Raw genomic sequence first — 14,386 nt, forward strand, 5'->3', positions numbered from 1 at the left:
TGATTAATCCATCTCCACTATGAACGGAACTCCTTAGCATTATAAACTGGCCTTCCTCATCTTCCTTAATGCCTTTTGGCCTAAATTCTGCTTTATTTGATGTAAGATTATGACCGCCTGTATTGTCTTTTGTTGTTATTATTATTGTTATTGTTTTATCTCTGCCTGATAAACCTGGTAAACCATGGTTCCTCCCCTTTAGTTATAATCTTTCTGAATCACTTCACTCTGAATATAGCTACCATATACAGCACAAGTTGGTCCTTGCTTTTTAAAATAATATGAAAAATCCTTTTCTTTAACTAGCTGCATTAAGCCTATTTAAATTTATCACTATGACAGATATGGTTGGTCTTAATTCTGTCATATTACATTTTCTATTTATATATAAATATTTAAATGACTTTCACTATATTTTATTAGCTTTTTATTTTTAAATGTTTTTTCTGCTGTTTAGAACACTTACATTTTTTAATCTAGTGTTTACTTTTAAAAATTCTACTTTTATGTACTGCTATCCTCTTTCCCTTTTTCCTTTGTTTAATGTAATTATTTTTTATTGAAGCATAATTAATTTATAATATTGTGTTAGTTTCAAGTGTACAGCAAAGTGATTCAGTTATGCATTTATATATGTATTATTTTTGAGATTCTTTTCCATCATACATTATTAGAAGATATTGAGTATAATTCCCTGTGCTATACAGTAGGTCTTTGTTGTTTACCTAGTTTATATGTCAGTTCAGTTCAGTTCAGTCGCTCAGTCGTGTCCGACTCTTTGCGACCCCATGAATCGCAGCACGCCAGACCTCCCTGTCCATCAACAACTCCCGGAGTTCACTCAGACTTACGTCCATCGAGTCAGTGATGCCATCCAGCCATCTCATCCTCTGTCATCCCCTTCTCCTCCTGCCCCCAATCCCTCCCAGCATCAGAGTCTTTTCCAATGAGTCAACTCTTCGCATGAGGTGGCCAAAGTACTGGAGTTTCAGCTTCAGCATCATTCCCTCCAAAGAAATCTGAGGGCTGATCTCCTTTAGAATGGACCAGTTGGATCTCCTTGCAGTCCAAGGGACTCTCAAGAGTGTTCTCCAACACCACAGTTCAAAAGCATCAATTCTTTGGCACTCAACTTTCTTCACAGTCCAACTCTCACATCCATACATGACCATTAGAAAAACCATACATAGCCTTGACTAGACGGACCTTAGTTGGCAAAGTAATGTCTCTGCTTTTAAATATGCTGTCTAGGTTGGTCATAATATATAGGAATGTGTATATATTAATTCCAAACTTGCAGCTTACCTTTCCCCCCATCCCATTGTCTCCTTTGGTAACCATAAGTTTGTTTTCTGTGTCTGTGAGTCTGTTTCTGTTTTGTAAATAAGTTCATTTGTATCCTTTTTTTTAGAGTCCAGGTATAAGTCATATAATGTGGTATTTATCTTTCTGTGACTGAGTCTGAGGATCTCTAGCTCCATCCATGTTGCTGCAAAAGGCATTATTTCATTCTTTTTATGGCTGAGTAAGATTCCATTGTGGGGCTTCCCTGGTGGCTCAGTGGTAAAGAATCGCCTGCCACTGCAGGCAACTCAGGTTCAACCCCAGGGTTGAGACGATCCTCTGGAGAAGGAAATGGCACCCCACTCCAGTATTCTTGCCTGGGAAATCTCACAGACAGAGGAGCCTGGCAGGCTACAGTCAGTGAAGCTGCCAAGAGTCAGATATGACTGAGCAACTAAACAACAAAATATTCACACACATACACACACACACACACACACACACACACACCACATCTTCTCTACCCATGTCAGTGGACATTTAGGTTGCTTCTCTGTCTTGGTTATTGAAAAGAGTGGGGCTATAAACATCGGGGTGCAAGGAGCTTTTCAAATTAGAGTTTTCTTCAGATATGCCCAGCGTGGGATTGCAGGAACATATGGTAAGTCTATTTTTAGTTTTTTTAAGGAACCTCCATACTGTTATCCACAGTGGCTGTACCAATTTGTATTCCCACCAACAGTGTAGGAGGGTTCTCTTTTCTTCACACCCTCTCCATCATTTATTGTTTGTAGATTTTTTGATGATGGCCATTCTGATCAGTATAAATTGATACCTCATTGTAGTTTTGATTTGATTGGCATTTATCTAATAATTAGTGATGTTGAGTATTTTTCCATGTGTTGGTTGGCCGTCCATGTATCTTCTTTGGAGAAGAAGATATGTAAATCTTCCACCCATTTTTTTTTATTGGATTGCTTGTTTTTTTTATATCAAGCTACATAACCTGCTTGTATATTTTGATAGTAATCCTTTGTCAGTTGTTTCATTTGTAAATATTTTCTCCCATTCTGTCTTGTTTATGGTTTCCTTTGCTGTGCAAAGGCTTTTAAGTTTAATTAGGCCCCCCTTGTTAATTTTTGTTTTTATTTCCATTACTCTAGGGGATGGATCAAAGAAAATATTACAGTGATTTATGTCAAAGAGTGTTCTGCCTATATTTACCTCTAGGAGTTTTATAGAATCTGGTCTTATATTTAGATCTTTAATCTATTTTGAGTTTACTTTGTTGATGCTGTTAGAGAATGTTCTAATTTCATTATTTTACATGTAGCTGTCCAGTTTTTGAAGCATTGCTTATTGAAGAAACTGTCTTTTCTTCCTTGTATATTCTTGCCTCCTTTGTTGTAGATAAATTGGCCATATGAGCGTGGGTATATTTCTGGGCTTTGGAATTCCTAGCCACAGCAATCAGAAAAGGAAAAGAAATAAAAGGAATCCAAACTGGAAAAGAAGTTAAGCTGTTTGCAGATGATGATGCTGTAGATAGAAAAAGATGCTACCAGAAAGCTACTAGAGCTCATCGATGAATTCAGTAAAGTCGCTGGGCACAAAATTAATACACAGAAATTTGTTGCATATCTATACACTAACAACAAAAGATCAAAAAGGGAAATTAATACCACGTGATAAATATAATTAATACTGCTATATGTTATATATGAAAGTTGTTAAGAGAATAAATCCTAAGAGTTCTCGTTAAAAGGAAGAATATTTTTTCTATTTCTTTAATGTTATATTTATATGACATAATAAATTTTTGCTAAACTTACTGTGATGGGCATTTCACGATATATGTAAATCATTATGCTGAACACCTTCAACTTATGTATTACTGCTGCTGCTGCTAAATCACTTCAGTCGTGTCCGACTTTGTGCGACCCATAGACGACAGCCCACCAGGCTCCCCTGTCCCTGAGATTCTCCAGGCAAGAACACTGGAGTGGATTGCCTTTTCCTTTTCCAGTGCATGAAAGTGAAAAGTGAAAGGGAAGTCGCTCGGTTGTGTCCAGCTCTTAGCGACCCCTATGGACTGCAGCGGCTCCTCCATCCCTGGGATTTTCCAGGCAAGTATGTAGTACTGTATGTCACTTATATCTCAACAACACTGGAAGAGAAACAAAAAGTAAAAAAAAAAAAAAAGAATTTAAGAAATTACCATAGCATCAAAAAGAATAAAATGCCTAGGAATGAACCTACCTAAGGAGACATAGGAATGGTCCTCAAGCTGAAGCTCCAGTACTTTGGCCACCTCATGCGAAGAGTTGACTCATTGGAAGAGACTCTGATGCTGGGAGGGATTGGGGGCAGGAGGAGAAGGGGATGACAGAGGATGAGATGGCTGGATGGCGTCACTGACTCGATGGACGTGAGTCTGAGTGAACTCTGGGAGTTGGTGATGGACAGGGAGGCCTGGCGTGCTGCGATTCATGGGGTCACAAAGAGTCATACACGACTGAGCGACTGAACTGAACTGAAGGAGACATAAGGAGGAGACCTGTACTATGAAAAATATAAGTCCTTGATGAAAAAAATAAAAGCTGACACAAACAGATGGAAATACATATCTTGTTCTTAGAGAGGAAGAATCAATATTGTTAAAATGACCATATAACCCAAGGCAGCCTACAGATGCAGTGCAATTTCCTGTCAAATTAAAATGGCATTTTTGGCAGAACTAAAAAAAAAAAAAAAATTAATTTGTATGGAAACACAGAAGACCCCAAATATCCAAAACAGTCTTAAGAAAAAAGAACATAGTTGGAGATATCATGCTCCCTGACTTCAGACCATATTACAAAGCTGCAGTCATCAAAATAGCATGGGACTGGCACAAGAACAGACATATAGATCAACGGAACTGGTTAGTTCTGTAATTTAAAATATCTTTCTGATATTTAGAAGTTATATTTTTATCTGGTGATTATTTTAAAATTTCTACCTTGATGTATTATCCTTTCCCTTTTTCTTATAGTTGGTGTCAGTGATCTGCCTCAGTAAAACTAGTTTATATCTTCTTCCTCTTCCCACTCTCCCTTCTACCATCCAGTTTAGTTAGTAGTATATCATTCACATGTTTCTAGTGTTTTCCTTAGTCCTGTTACATATGTTTGCCCTCCACTCTTGGGCAACAGATCAGCCCCAGGGCAGCCAGTGGCAGCAGTGAGGCCGGGGAGCCCGCTGCCACTGGGTGTCCTCCAACATCAGTTCCAGTCTTCCCCAGACCCCCTTCCCAGCCACTCCAGTGGGACCTCTGCCTCAACCCCCGGGCAGCACTTTGACCAACGTCCAGCAGCCAGTGAAGGTTTACGCACTAAACGAGGACCAGCGGTGGGACAACCAGGGCACTGGCTGTGTCACCCAGCTCCGTGGAGCAGCTCAAGGGCATGTCCCTGCTAGTTGGAGCCTGAAAAACATGGCCCACTGGAGAAGAATGCAAACCACTTCATGATTTGCCTTGAGAACCCCACGAACAGCATGAAAGGAACAAGATGTGACACTGAAAGAGGAACTCCCCGGGGTGGTAGGTGTCCAATATACTAATGTGGAAAGCAGGGAAGTAGCTCCGGAAAGAGTGAAGAGGCTGAGCCAAAGTGGAAGCAGCACCCAGTTGTGGGTGTGTCTGGTGGTGAAAGTAAAGTCCAATGCTGTAAAGAACAGGGTTGCCTAGGAACCTGGAATGTTAAGTCCATGAATCAAGGTAAATTGGATGTGCTTAAACAGGAGATGGCAAGAATGAACACCAACATTCTAGGATATAGTGAACTGAAATGGATGGAAATGGGTGAATTTAATTCAGATGACCATTGTGTCTACTACTGTAGGCAAGAATCCCTTAGAAGAAGTGGAGTAGCTCTCAAGGTCAACAAAAGAGTCTGAAATGCAGTACTTGGCTACAGTCTCAAAAACGACAGAATGATCTCCATTCACTTCCAAGGCATACCATTCAACATCACAGTAATCCAAGTCTTGCCCCAACCATTAATGCTGAAGAAGCTGAAGTTGAACGATTCTCTGCAGACCTATAAGACCTCCTAGAACTAACACCAAAAAAAAGATGTCCTTTTTATTTTAGCAGACTGGAATGCAAAAGTAGGAAATCAAGAGATACCTGGAGTAACAGGCAAGTTTGACCTTGGAGTACAAAATGAAGCAAGGCAAAGCCTAACAGAGTTTTGCCAAGAGAACACACTGGTCACAGCAAACACCCTCCTCCAACAACACAAGAGATGACTCTACACATGGACAGCAGCAGGTTGTCAATACCAAAATCAGATTGATTATATTCTTTGCATCTGAAGATGGAGAAGCTCTATACCATCAGCAAAAAACAAGACCTGAAGCTGGCTGTGGCTCAGATCATAAACTCCTTATTGCAAAATTCAGGCTCAAACTGAAGACAGTAGGGAAAACCACTAGTCCGTTCAGGTATGACCTAAATTAAATCCCTATGATTATACAGTGGAGGTGATGAATACATTCAAAAGATTAGATCTGGTAGGCAGAGTGCCTGAAGAACTATGGATGGTGGCTCATACTCTTATACAGGAAGTGGTGACTAGGGCCATCCCCAAGAAAAAGAAATGCAAGAAGACAAAGTGATTATCTGAAGACGCCTTACAAATAGCTGAGAAAAGAAGAGAAGTGAAAGGCAAAGGAGAAAAGGAAAGATATATCCAACTGAATGCAGAGATCCAGAAACAGCAAGGAGAGATAAAAACATCTTTTTAGGTGAACACTGCAAAGAAATAGAGAAAAACAACAGAATAAAAAAGACTAGAGATCTCTTCAAGAAAATTAGAGATACCAATGTAACATTTCATGCAAAGAAGGATACAATAAAGGACCTAACATGAGCAGAGGAAATTAAGAAGTGGCAAGAATACACAGAAGAACTATACAGAAAAGGTCTTAATAAACTGGATAACCACGATGGTATGGTTACTCACCTAGAGCCAGACATCCAGAATGTGAAGTCATATGGGCCTTAGGAAGCATCACTACAAACAAAGCTAGTGGAAGTGATGGAATTCCAGTTGAGCTATTTCAAATCCTGAAAGATGATGCTGTGAAAGTGCTGCACTCGATACGCCAGCAAATTTGGAAAACTCAGCAGTGGCCACAGCACTGGGAAAGGTTGGTTTTCATTCCAGTCCCAAAGAAGGGTAATGCCAGAGAATGTTCAATTGCACTCATTTCACATGCTAGCAAGGTATTGCTCAAAATCCCTCAAGCTAGGCTTCAGCAATACATGAACTGAGAATTTCCAGATGTACAAGCTGGATTTAGAAAAGGTAGAGGAACCAGAGATCAAATTGCCAACATCTGCTGGATCATAGAAAAAGCAAGGGAATTTTAAAAAAATCTGCTTGTTTGACTGCACTAAAGCCTCTGACTATGTGGATCACAACAAATTGTGGAAAATTCTGAAAGAGATGGGAATACCAGGCCACCTTACCTGACTCCCAAGAAACCTGTTTGCTGGTCAAGAAGCAATGGTTAGAACTGGACATGGAACAGTGGACTGGTTCAAAATTGGGAAAGTATATCAGGGTTGTACATTGTGACCCTGCTTATTTAACTTATATGCAGAGTACATCATGTAAAATGCACAGCTGAATGAAGCACAGGCTAGAATCAAGACTGCCAGGAGAAATGTCAATTACCTCAGAAATGCAGATGATACCACATTAATGGCAGAAAATGAAGAGAAACTAAAGAACCTCTTGATGAAGGTGAAAGAGGAGAGTGTAAAGCTGGCTTACAATTCAGCATTCAAAAAATGAAGATCATGGCATCCAGTCCCATCATTTCATGGCAAATAGATGGGGAAACAATGGAAACAGCGACAGACTTTATTTTCTTGGGCTCCAAAATCACTGCAGACAGTGACTCCAGCCAGAAAATTAAAAGATGTTTGCCTCTTGGAAGAAAAGCTGTAACAAACCTCTACAGCATATTTAAAAGCAAAGACATCGCTTTGCTGACAAAGGACTGTCTAGTGAAAGCTATGGTTTTTCCAGTGGTCACGTATAGATGTGAGAGTTGGCCCATAAAGAAAGCTGAGGACTGAAGAATTGGTGCTTTTGAACTGTGGTGTTGGAGAAGACTCTTGAGAGTCCAGTGGACAGCAAGGAGATCAAACCAATGAATCCTAAAGGAAATCAACTCTGAATATTCATTGGAAGGACTGGTGCTGAAGCTGAAGCTCCAATACTTTGGCCACCTGATGCTAAGAGTGGACTCATTGGAAAAGACCCTGATGCTGGGAAAGATTGAGGGCAAGAGGAGAAGGGGGCGACAGGGGATGAGACAGTTGGATGGCATCACCAACTCAATGGACATGAATTTGAGCAAACTTCAGGAGATAGTGAAGGACAGAGAAACCTGGCGTGCTGCAGTTCATGGGGTCCCAAAGAGTTGCCCACAACTTAGCAACTGAACAACAACAAATTATATACGTCGAGATGTGCATATTTGATCTGCCAACTTTGACTGCTGTCTTGTACTCCCATGTAGTACAGCTGAAGCAACTGTGGCGGCCTCTGCTTTCTACCATTTTTGTTTTGGCGGAATATTCTCCTCTGTCATTTGTACCTTTGCTTTTACTTGGCTGCACATGCATTGGAGAAGGACATGGCAACCCACTCCAGTGTTCTTGCCTGGAGAATCCCAGGGACTGCAGAGCCTGGTGGGCTGCCGTCTACGGGATTGCACAGAGTCGGACACAACTGAAGCGACTTAGCAGCAGCAGCAGCAACTGCTCCCTCAATTTCCTTTTGCCAAACCTCCATTCATTCTTGACTGGCTGGTACTCAGCTTCTCATAATTTTCTCAAGAACAATCCATGTGACTATTATTTCCTGAACTCATACCTGTTTTCAATGGTTTGTCTGTAGCCTTTATCCATGAAAGAACAGCCTAGATGGGTATAAACATTTCTTAGCTCGTACTTCTTTATTTCTTTCAGTATCTTCAGGCATTGAATTTGGCTGCCAAGAACTATGTTACCAGCCTGATTGTTTTTCCTTTTTGCTGAAATATTCAAATAATTCTCTTTATCTTTAAAACATAATAATATTATAAGGCTATATCATGAACACTGTCCTTATATTTCTTTATTATACTAGGGCAATCTTCTTGTGGCCTTTCAATGTGTAAGATCAAGTTTTTATGTTAGAAATTCTCTGTTTTGAAAGGCTAAATCTGTGATTGCTTAGATTTCTCTCCTGAAACTTGACATCTCCTCTGCTCCTGATTTTCATCCCCTTTTCCCTGATTGGATACCCAGGATCACTAGATGATGGCTATCCCATTTTTGTTTCTTCTTAATTAATGAAAGGATATTGTGGGGCTTGTACATTTTAAATTGTTTAATATTTACATTTGTGTGAATTAAGTTTCCACAGTAGTTAAGAATATGCCTGCCAATGCAGGAAACACAGGAGACAGGGGTTTGATCTCTGGGTCAGGAAGATTCCCCTGGAGGAAGAAATGGCAACCCACTCCAGTGTTCTTGCCTGGAGAATCCCATGGACAGAGGGGCCTGGTGGGCTACACTCCATGGGGTCACAAAGAATTGGACATGGCTGAGCATGTGCACACACACACAATTTTTCTGAAATAATGAGATAAAGCATAATATATGGGCATGGTACTATGTATTTTTTTTAATTTCTTTTTTTGAGAATCAGCCAAAAAGGGAATCACAAGCACCCAGATTTGGACCACAGCGCCTGTTCAATGCAGTGTGATTTCACATGACAAATGCTTTCCTTATCTTAAAGTTTCATGAGGTTTTATTACCATCACATTTTAGCATACCATTCTGTTGAGTTTGCCTGATGATAAGGGAATAATAAATTACTTCCATATGATAAGAAAAATGCTTTCCCTTTTAATCATAGCTTTCTTATTTTGAGCTCCAATGATGTATATGTGGCATTTCTTTCACCTGTAGTCTCTGTTTACCATTTCCCCTGTAACCTTTTGTTTCTTTATTTCTGTCTCACTTTGTTCACTTTACTAATTTTCATTTTTATGTTTTTTACTGTGGCATCTGTATCTGTTTTCTCTCTGCTTTCTTATCATGGAACTTCATCTCTGAGATTATTTTAACTCTTTTTTTCCCTGAGTTAGTCAGTTCCTGTTTCACAGCCTCCCGTGGGCTCATACATTTCTGCTTCATTGTTTTCCTTAATGGATGTGATACTTTAGTGCTAAATTAAAGCATACATACCCCTTCAAGAGACAAAACAAAATACAGTGTTTAACTTGAGATCAAACCCCACTTGATGTTCCTGTTAAGACAAAATTAAAATGAATTAAAAGTGTAAAACACAAGCACATCACCAGTAGACTATGCTGGAAGGTAAAACCTGTACCTGCTGGTACCCCAGTCACCTGCATGTGACAAACGGAAACCAAGGCCACGCCCAGAAGGAAACATTTATCAGGCAACTGCCTCCACCTCTCGAGGCTTCAAGCTGAGAAATTGCAGACAGTGATACTGTCCTACCAGAAATACTGTCCTTGGAGCAATACTGCTGGAACATCATTGGAAACTCTGGTCGGCTACAGGAGAAAAATGAGTATTTCTAGCTGTGCAAATTGCTCTGGCAAATCAAATCTGGATTCTGCACATAAAGAATCAGAGGGGAATATTGATTAGATAATTGACTAGCATCAGCCGTTGTTGAACATTTGGCTTGGAAACTTAGGATACAGACTGTAACTGGACCTATGGTTATTCCCATAGAGGTGGACTTAATCTTCAAAATGGGATATAAATTAAGAGAAAAAAAAGAACAAGAAGGAAAATGGGGGGTGGGGGGAATCAGTGTGCTTTAAGGGCAGGGAAAGGCGAAGGAGCCAGCAACGGGGACAGAGTGATCCGAGTCATAGGACGAAGGGGCTGTTAGGATGTCATGTTGGACAGAGGCCTTCTGGTGTCTGCCTAGTGGCCTGGTGGCCTGCTAGTGTTCAGGGGATGGCCTGAGTGACACATGAATAAGAATTTCATTAGGTACAGGTGAGTCTATGGGGAGCAGAGTAAAGGCCCAGCAGGTGAAAACACTGGCAGGGTGGGGGTGGAGGGATCTGGAAGGAGGGAAAGTCCTGTTACTGAGTCATGATGGCACAGGAGAGGGCACAGGAGAGGGAGATTTCAAGGGTGGTCAGCGGCCAGGTGGCCTGACACCCACAACAAGGTCAGGTTCAAGGGGACTGTAGCCCCCAGAAGCTTAGGCTTTGATCAAGACAGACCTGGATTTAAATCTCATTTCTGTCACTTGCGAGCTGGATTTCAACCATAAGCGATAGAGGTTAGACTATTCATAATAAATGAAAACTTGTTATGAATAGTCTTAACACTAAGAGCTATCCATGTGCTCAGAACTGTACAAATGTAGTCTCCTCGCACTTACCCCTCCTTGGAACTTTCATTCGGTGCATTTTATTATCCCAGTTGCACAGAAACGTAACCTGAGGTTTCCCGTGGTGGTATGCTGTATTCACTGCACAGAAGTAGCCAGGGAGTGGGGCCGGACCCAAAGCCCGGGCTCCTTACCGCTCTGCTGAGCCCTCCTCTAATAAGTGAGCTGGCTTCAGGGCTCGTCGCCTGTGGCTGCCCCAGTCACCCAGCTGTGCATTCCGCCTGGCCTCAGCCCACTCCATCACTGTGGCGGTGCCACCATGGTGGGCCTCTGTGCCCTTTCACCTCATCTCCCCTCCGAGTGACATCCACTGGGACTCTCCCAGACTTAAGAGTGGACAAGATGAAAGGGGATCTTGAAACGCATGCTCTCTGAGCACCAAACCCTACTCCTAGGCCGCCAGGAGCCTGTCCCTCTCCGCTGTATTTTCTTTCTTTTTTTAATTTTACTTTATTTTAACTTACAATACTGTATTGGTTTTGCCATACATCAACATGAATCCGCCACAGGTGTACATGAGTTCCCACTCCTGAACCCCTCTCCCACCTCCCGCCCCATACCATCTCTCTGGGTCATCCCAGTGCACCAGCCCCAAGCATCCTGTATCCTGCATCAAACGTAGATTGGCGATTCGTTTCTTACATGATATTATACATGTTTTAATGCCATTCTCCCAAATCATCCCACCCTCTCCCACAGAGTCCAAAAGTCTGTTGTATACATCTGTGTCTCTTTTGCTGTCTCGCATATAGGGTGATCGTTAACATCTTTCTAAATTCCATATATATGTGTTAGTATACTGTATTGGTGTTTTTCTTTCTGGCTTACTTCACTGTCTATAATCGGCTCCAGTTTCATCCATCTCATTAGAACTGATTCAAATGTATTCTTTTTAATGGCTGAGTAATACTCCATTGTGTATATGTACCACGGCTTTCTTATCCATTCATCTGCTGATGGACATCTAGGTTCCTTCTATGTCCTAGCTGTTATAAACAGTGCTGCAATGAACATTGGGGTACACGTGTCTCTTTCAATTTTGGTTTCCTTACTGTGTATGCCCAGCAGTGGGATTGTTGGGTCATAAGGCAGTTCTATTTCCATTTTTTGAAGGAATCTCCACACTGTTCTCCATAGTGGCTGTACTAGTTTGCATTCCCACCAACAGTGTAAGAGGGTTCCCTTTTCTCCACACCCTCTCCAGCATTTATTGCTTGTAGACTTTTGGATCGCAGCCATTCTAACTGGTGTGAAATGGTACCTCATTGTGGTCTTGATTTGCATTTCTCTAATAATGAGTGATGTTGAGCATCTTTTCATGTGTTTGTTAGCCATCTGTATGTCTTCTTTGGAGAAATGTCTATTTAGTTCTTTGGCCCATTTTTTGATTGGGTCATTTATTTTTCTGGAATTGTCTTTAGATACAGTCTGTATGACCAGCCAGTGGCAAGCACCTCCCTGGGGCGTCCATCCCTGTCCACATGTCTGTAAGTTGCCGCTTGCGTTCCTGATTGTCCTGAGTGGTGGTCTTTGGAACTGTGCAGAGCTGGAAGCAGATCTCAGACCCCCTTAACTTCTGAGGACTCTGTCTGCTGTCCATCGTGCTTGCTTCCCCTTCGGTGGCCTCATGGACCCTTTCCACATGCATAGACACTGGGGTCCTGGATCCCTGAGGAATTCTGAATTCTTTAAAATCTTAAAGTCACGCACTTGGGGCTCATTTGGGAGCTGCGATTTGTGGACAGTGCTGCTTCCTCCGTCTCTGGTCTCACCTCGTACTTACCGGACCTCCATTTGCTAAGAGGTGTGGCCCAGGTTAGAACCAGGATGCTCGCTGGTTAAGGATATGGGCAGATGTTCAGCAAACTGAGCTGGAGTCCAGGGCAGTGATGGGAGAATACAGTGGAGGCAAGAGCAAGTGGGAAAAGTCAGCCAGTGAGAAGTCTCTGGGTGGGAGATCAGAGCAGACTGGCCTTTGCTGATGGCTGGACACGTGCTTCCCAGCATAACCGCAGCTGATCCTCTAGGCATGCAGAAGGAACATACCCTCACCCTGGAGCGCTGGTCCACAGAGGCTATGCATGATCACTGGGGTGCTGCCTTCATACTCCAGCCTGCTCACCAGTGATGGGAACATAGATCAGGGGCTCTGGAAGGATCTCCTGTCAGGAATGGTTAGTAAAAGCAGGCCACACTCTTTCCCGAGAGTGGGAGAAGCACAGTTGGCTGGCTCCTGGGAGCAGGAGCTGGGGTGGGGCAGGGCTCTGCTATGACCAGGTCTTGTGTACAGGACAGCCCTGCAGAAATATGCAGTCAGTGGGAAGATGAGATTGGAGGGCTCACATGCAAGCACTGTGGTGCAGCAACCTTCTAAGCCTCACTTTCTGTTTGTGAGGAGCCAGGACAATGCCTGCTCCGCATGGCGCTGTGGGACGATGAAATTCCCCACTCACTCAGTGCTCCACGTGGACTGTTTCCCTCACAGCCAGTATTTGTGGGGCTGGTGTCATTGCTAATACATGCGCCCATATTAACGTGTCTGCATCCCATGATAAGGTTGCATCCTCAGCGCCTCTCCTCCACCTCCCCTCTCCCTGCCCTTTCTTACCGACAGTTTCAGCCCTCCTGGGACATTTGCTACCCTTGACCCTGCTTTAGAGTGAGGTGCCCACCCAGGTCATCGCCCCTGCTAAGGAATATCCCTAAAGGCAGAGCCTGTCTTGCCCTCGGTAGACCACACCCTGGAGCATGGATGCCCATTTGATAGACACAGGCACTTAGACTTGAAAGTACGTTTGCCATCACGCAGGCAATGTGTGTACACTGTGATTGTTAGTTGTATGTAAGAGTGAAAGAGAGTGCTTTTATTTCTGCTTCAGTTGGTTTCCATGACACAACTACCAAACAGTAATGGGGCTGCCTTCCACAAAGGACCCCACCTGTCACCACTTACAAAAACACCACCAGACTTTGCTGAGGTTCAGTTGAATAACCTGAATGATTTCGTTTGCTTTTCTTCCCCACTGAGATATGCAAAGATGTTTCTGTTGTGTCTCTGTTACCTGACTGAAAGAAAAAAGTATGATTAAATTGTAAATGATTGTATGATAGAATATAAACATTTTCTGATTGATAGTATCAAGTCTGTGGCAGAAAAAAAATTAGAAAGACGAGAGGAAGATGTTCAGATATTATTTTAGACATTCAAAGCCTTGTTCTGTTGTCTGTACCACATAGTCAATATAGTAAATACCTGCATTCTGAAGTTAGTTGGGAGAGGGTAAGATTTTATTTGCTTTTTAAAACTAGAGCTAAGCTTTTAACTCTTTGCCCAGTGGAGTCAGATGCAACGTGCCCTACCTCCTTCCTTCCGCTGGAAGTCCACCAAGTCTCAGAGTCAGGGATCAGAACTCCCACTCTGAGTCCAGACCCCATCAGCTTCCCCTTGTGCTGTGAACCCCCAGCACCCATCCCCACCAAGTGTGCCCAGGGCGAGCACAGCTGTCTTGCCTGGTGTCTCACCCAGTTCATCACCTGAGGTCTGAGGTGGCCTCCCACCAAAGCTCCCACTCAGTGAGCAACCCCCACCCCGAGCCTCTGCCCTCTCC

At 42.6% G+C, this 14,386-nt stretch overlaps 1 protein-coding gene across 2 annotated transcripts in view; it reads left to right on the forward strand.

Annotated features, from left to right (window-relative positions):
• OTUD7A (OTU deubiquitinase 7A) overlaps positions 1-14,386 on the forward strand; it is a 162,923-nt gene that overhangs the window by 69,006 nt on the left and 79,531 nt on the right. The gene's annotated exons all lie outside the window — the stretch shown is intronic.

Source organism: Capricornis sumatraensis, chromosome 19, assembly GCF_032405125.1.
Source record: "Capricornis sumatraensis isolate serow.1 chromosome 19, serow.2, whole genome shotgun sequence".
NCBI classification, from domain to species: Eukaryota; Metazoa; Chordata; class Mammalia; order Artiodactyla; family Bovidae; genus Capricornis; species Capricornis sumatraensis.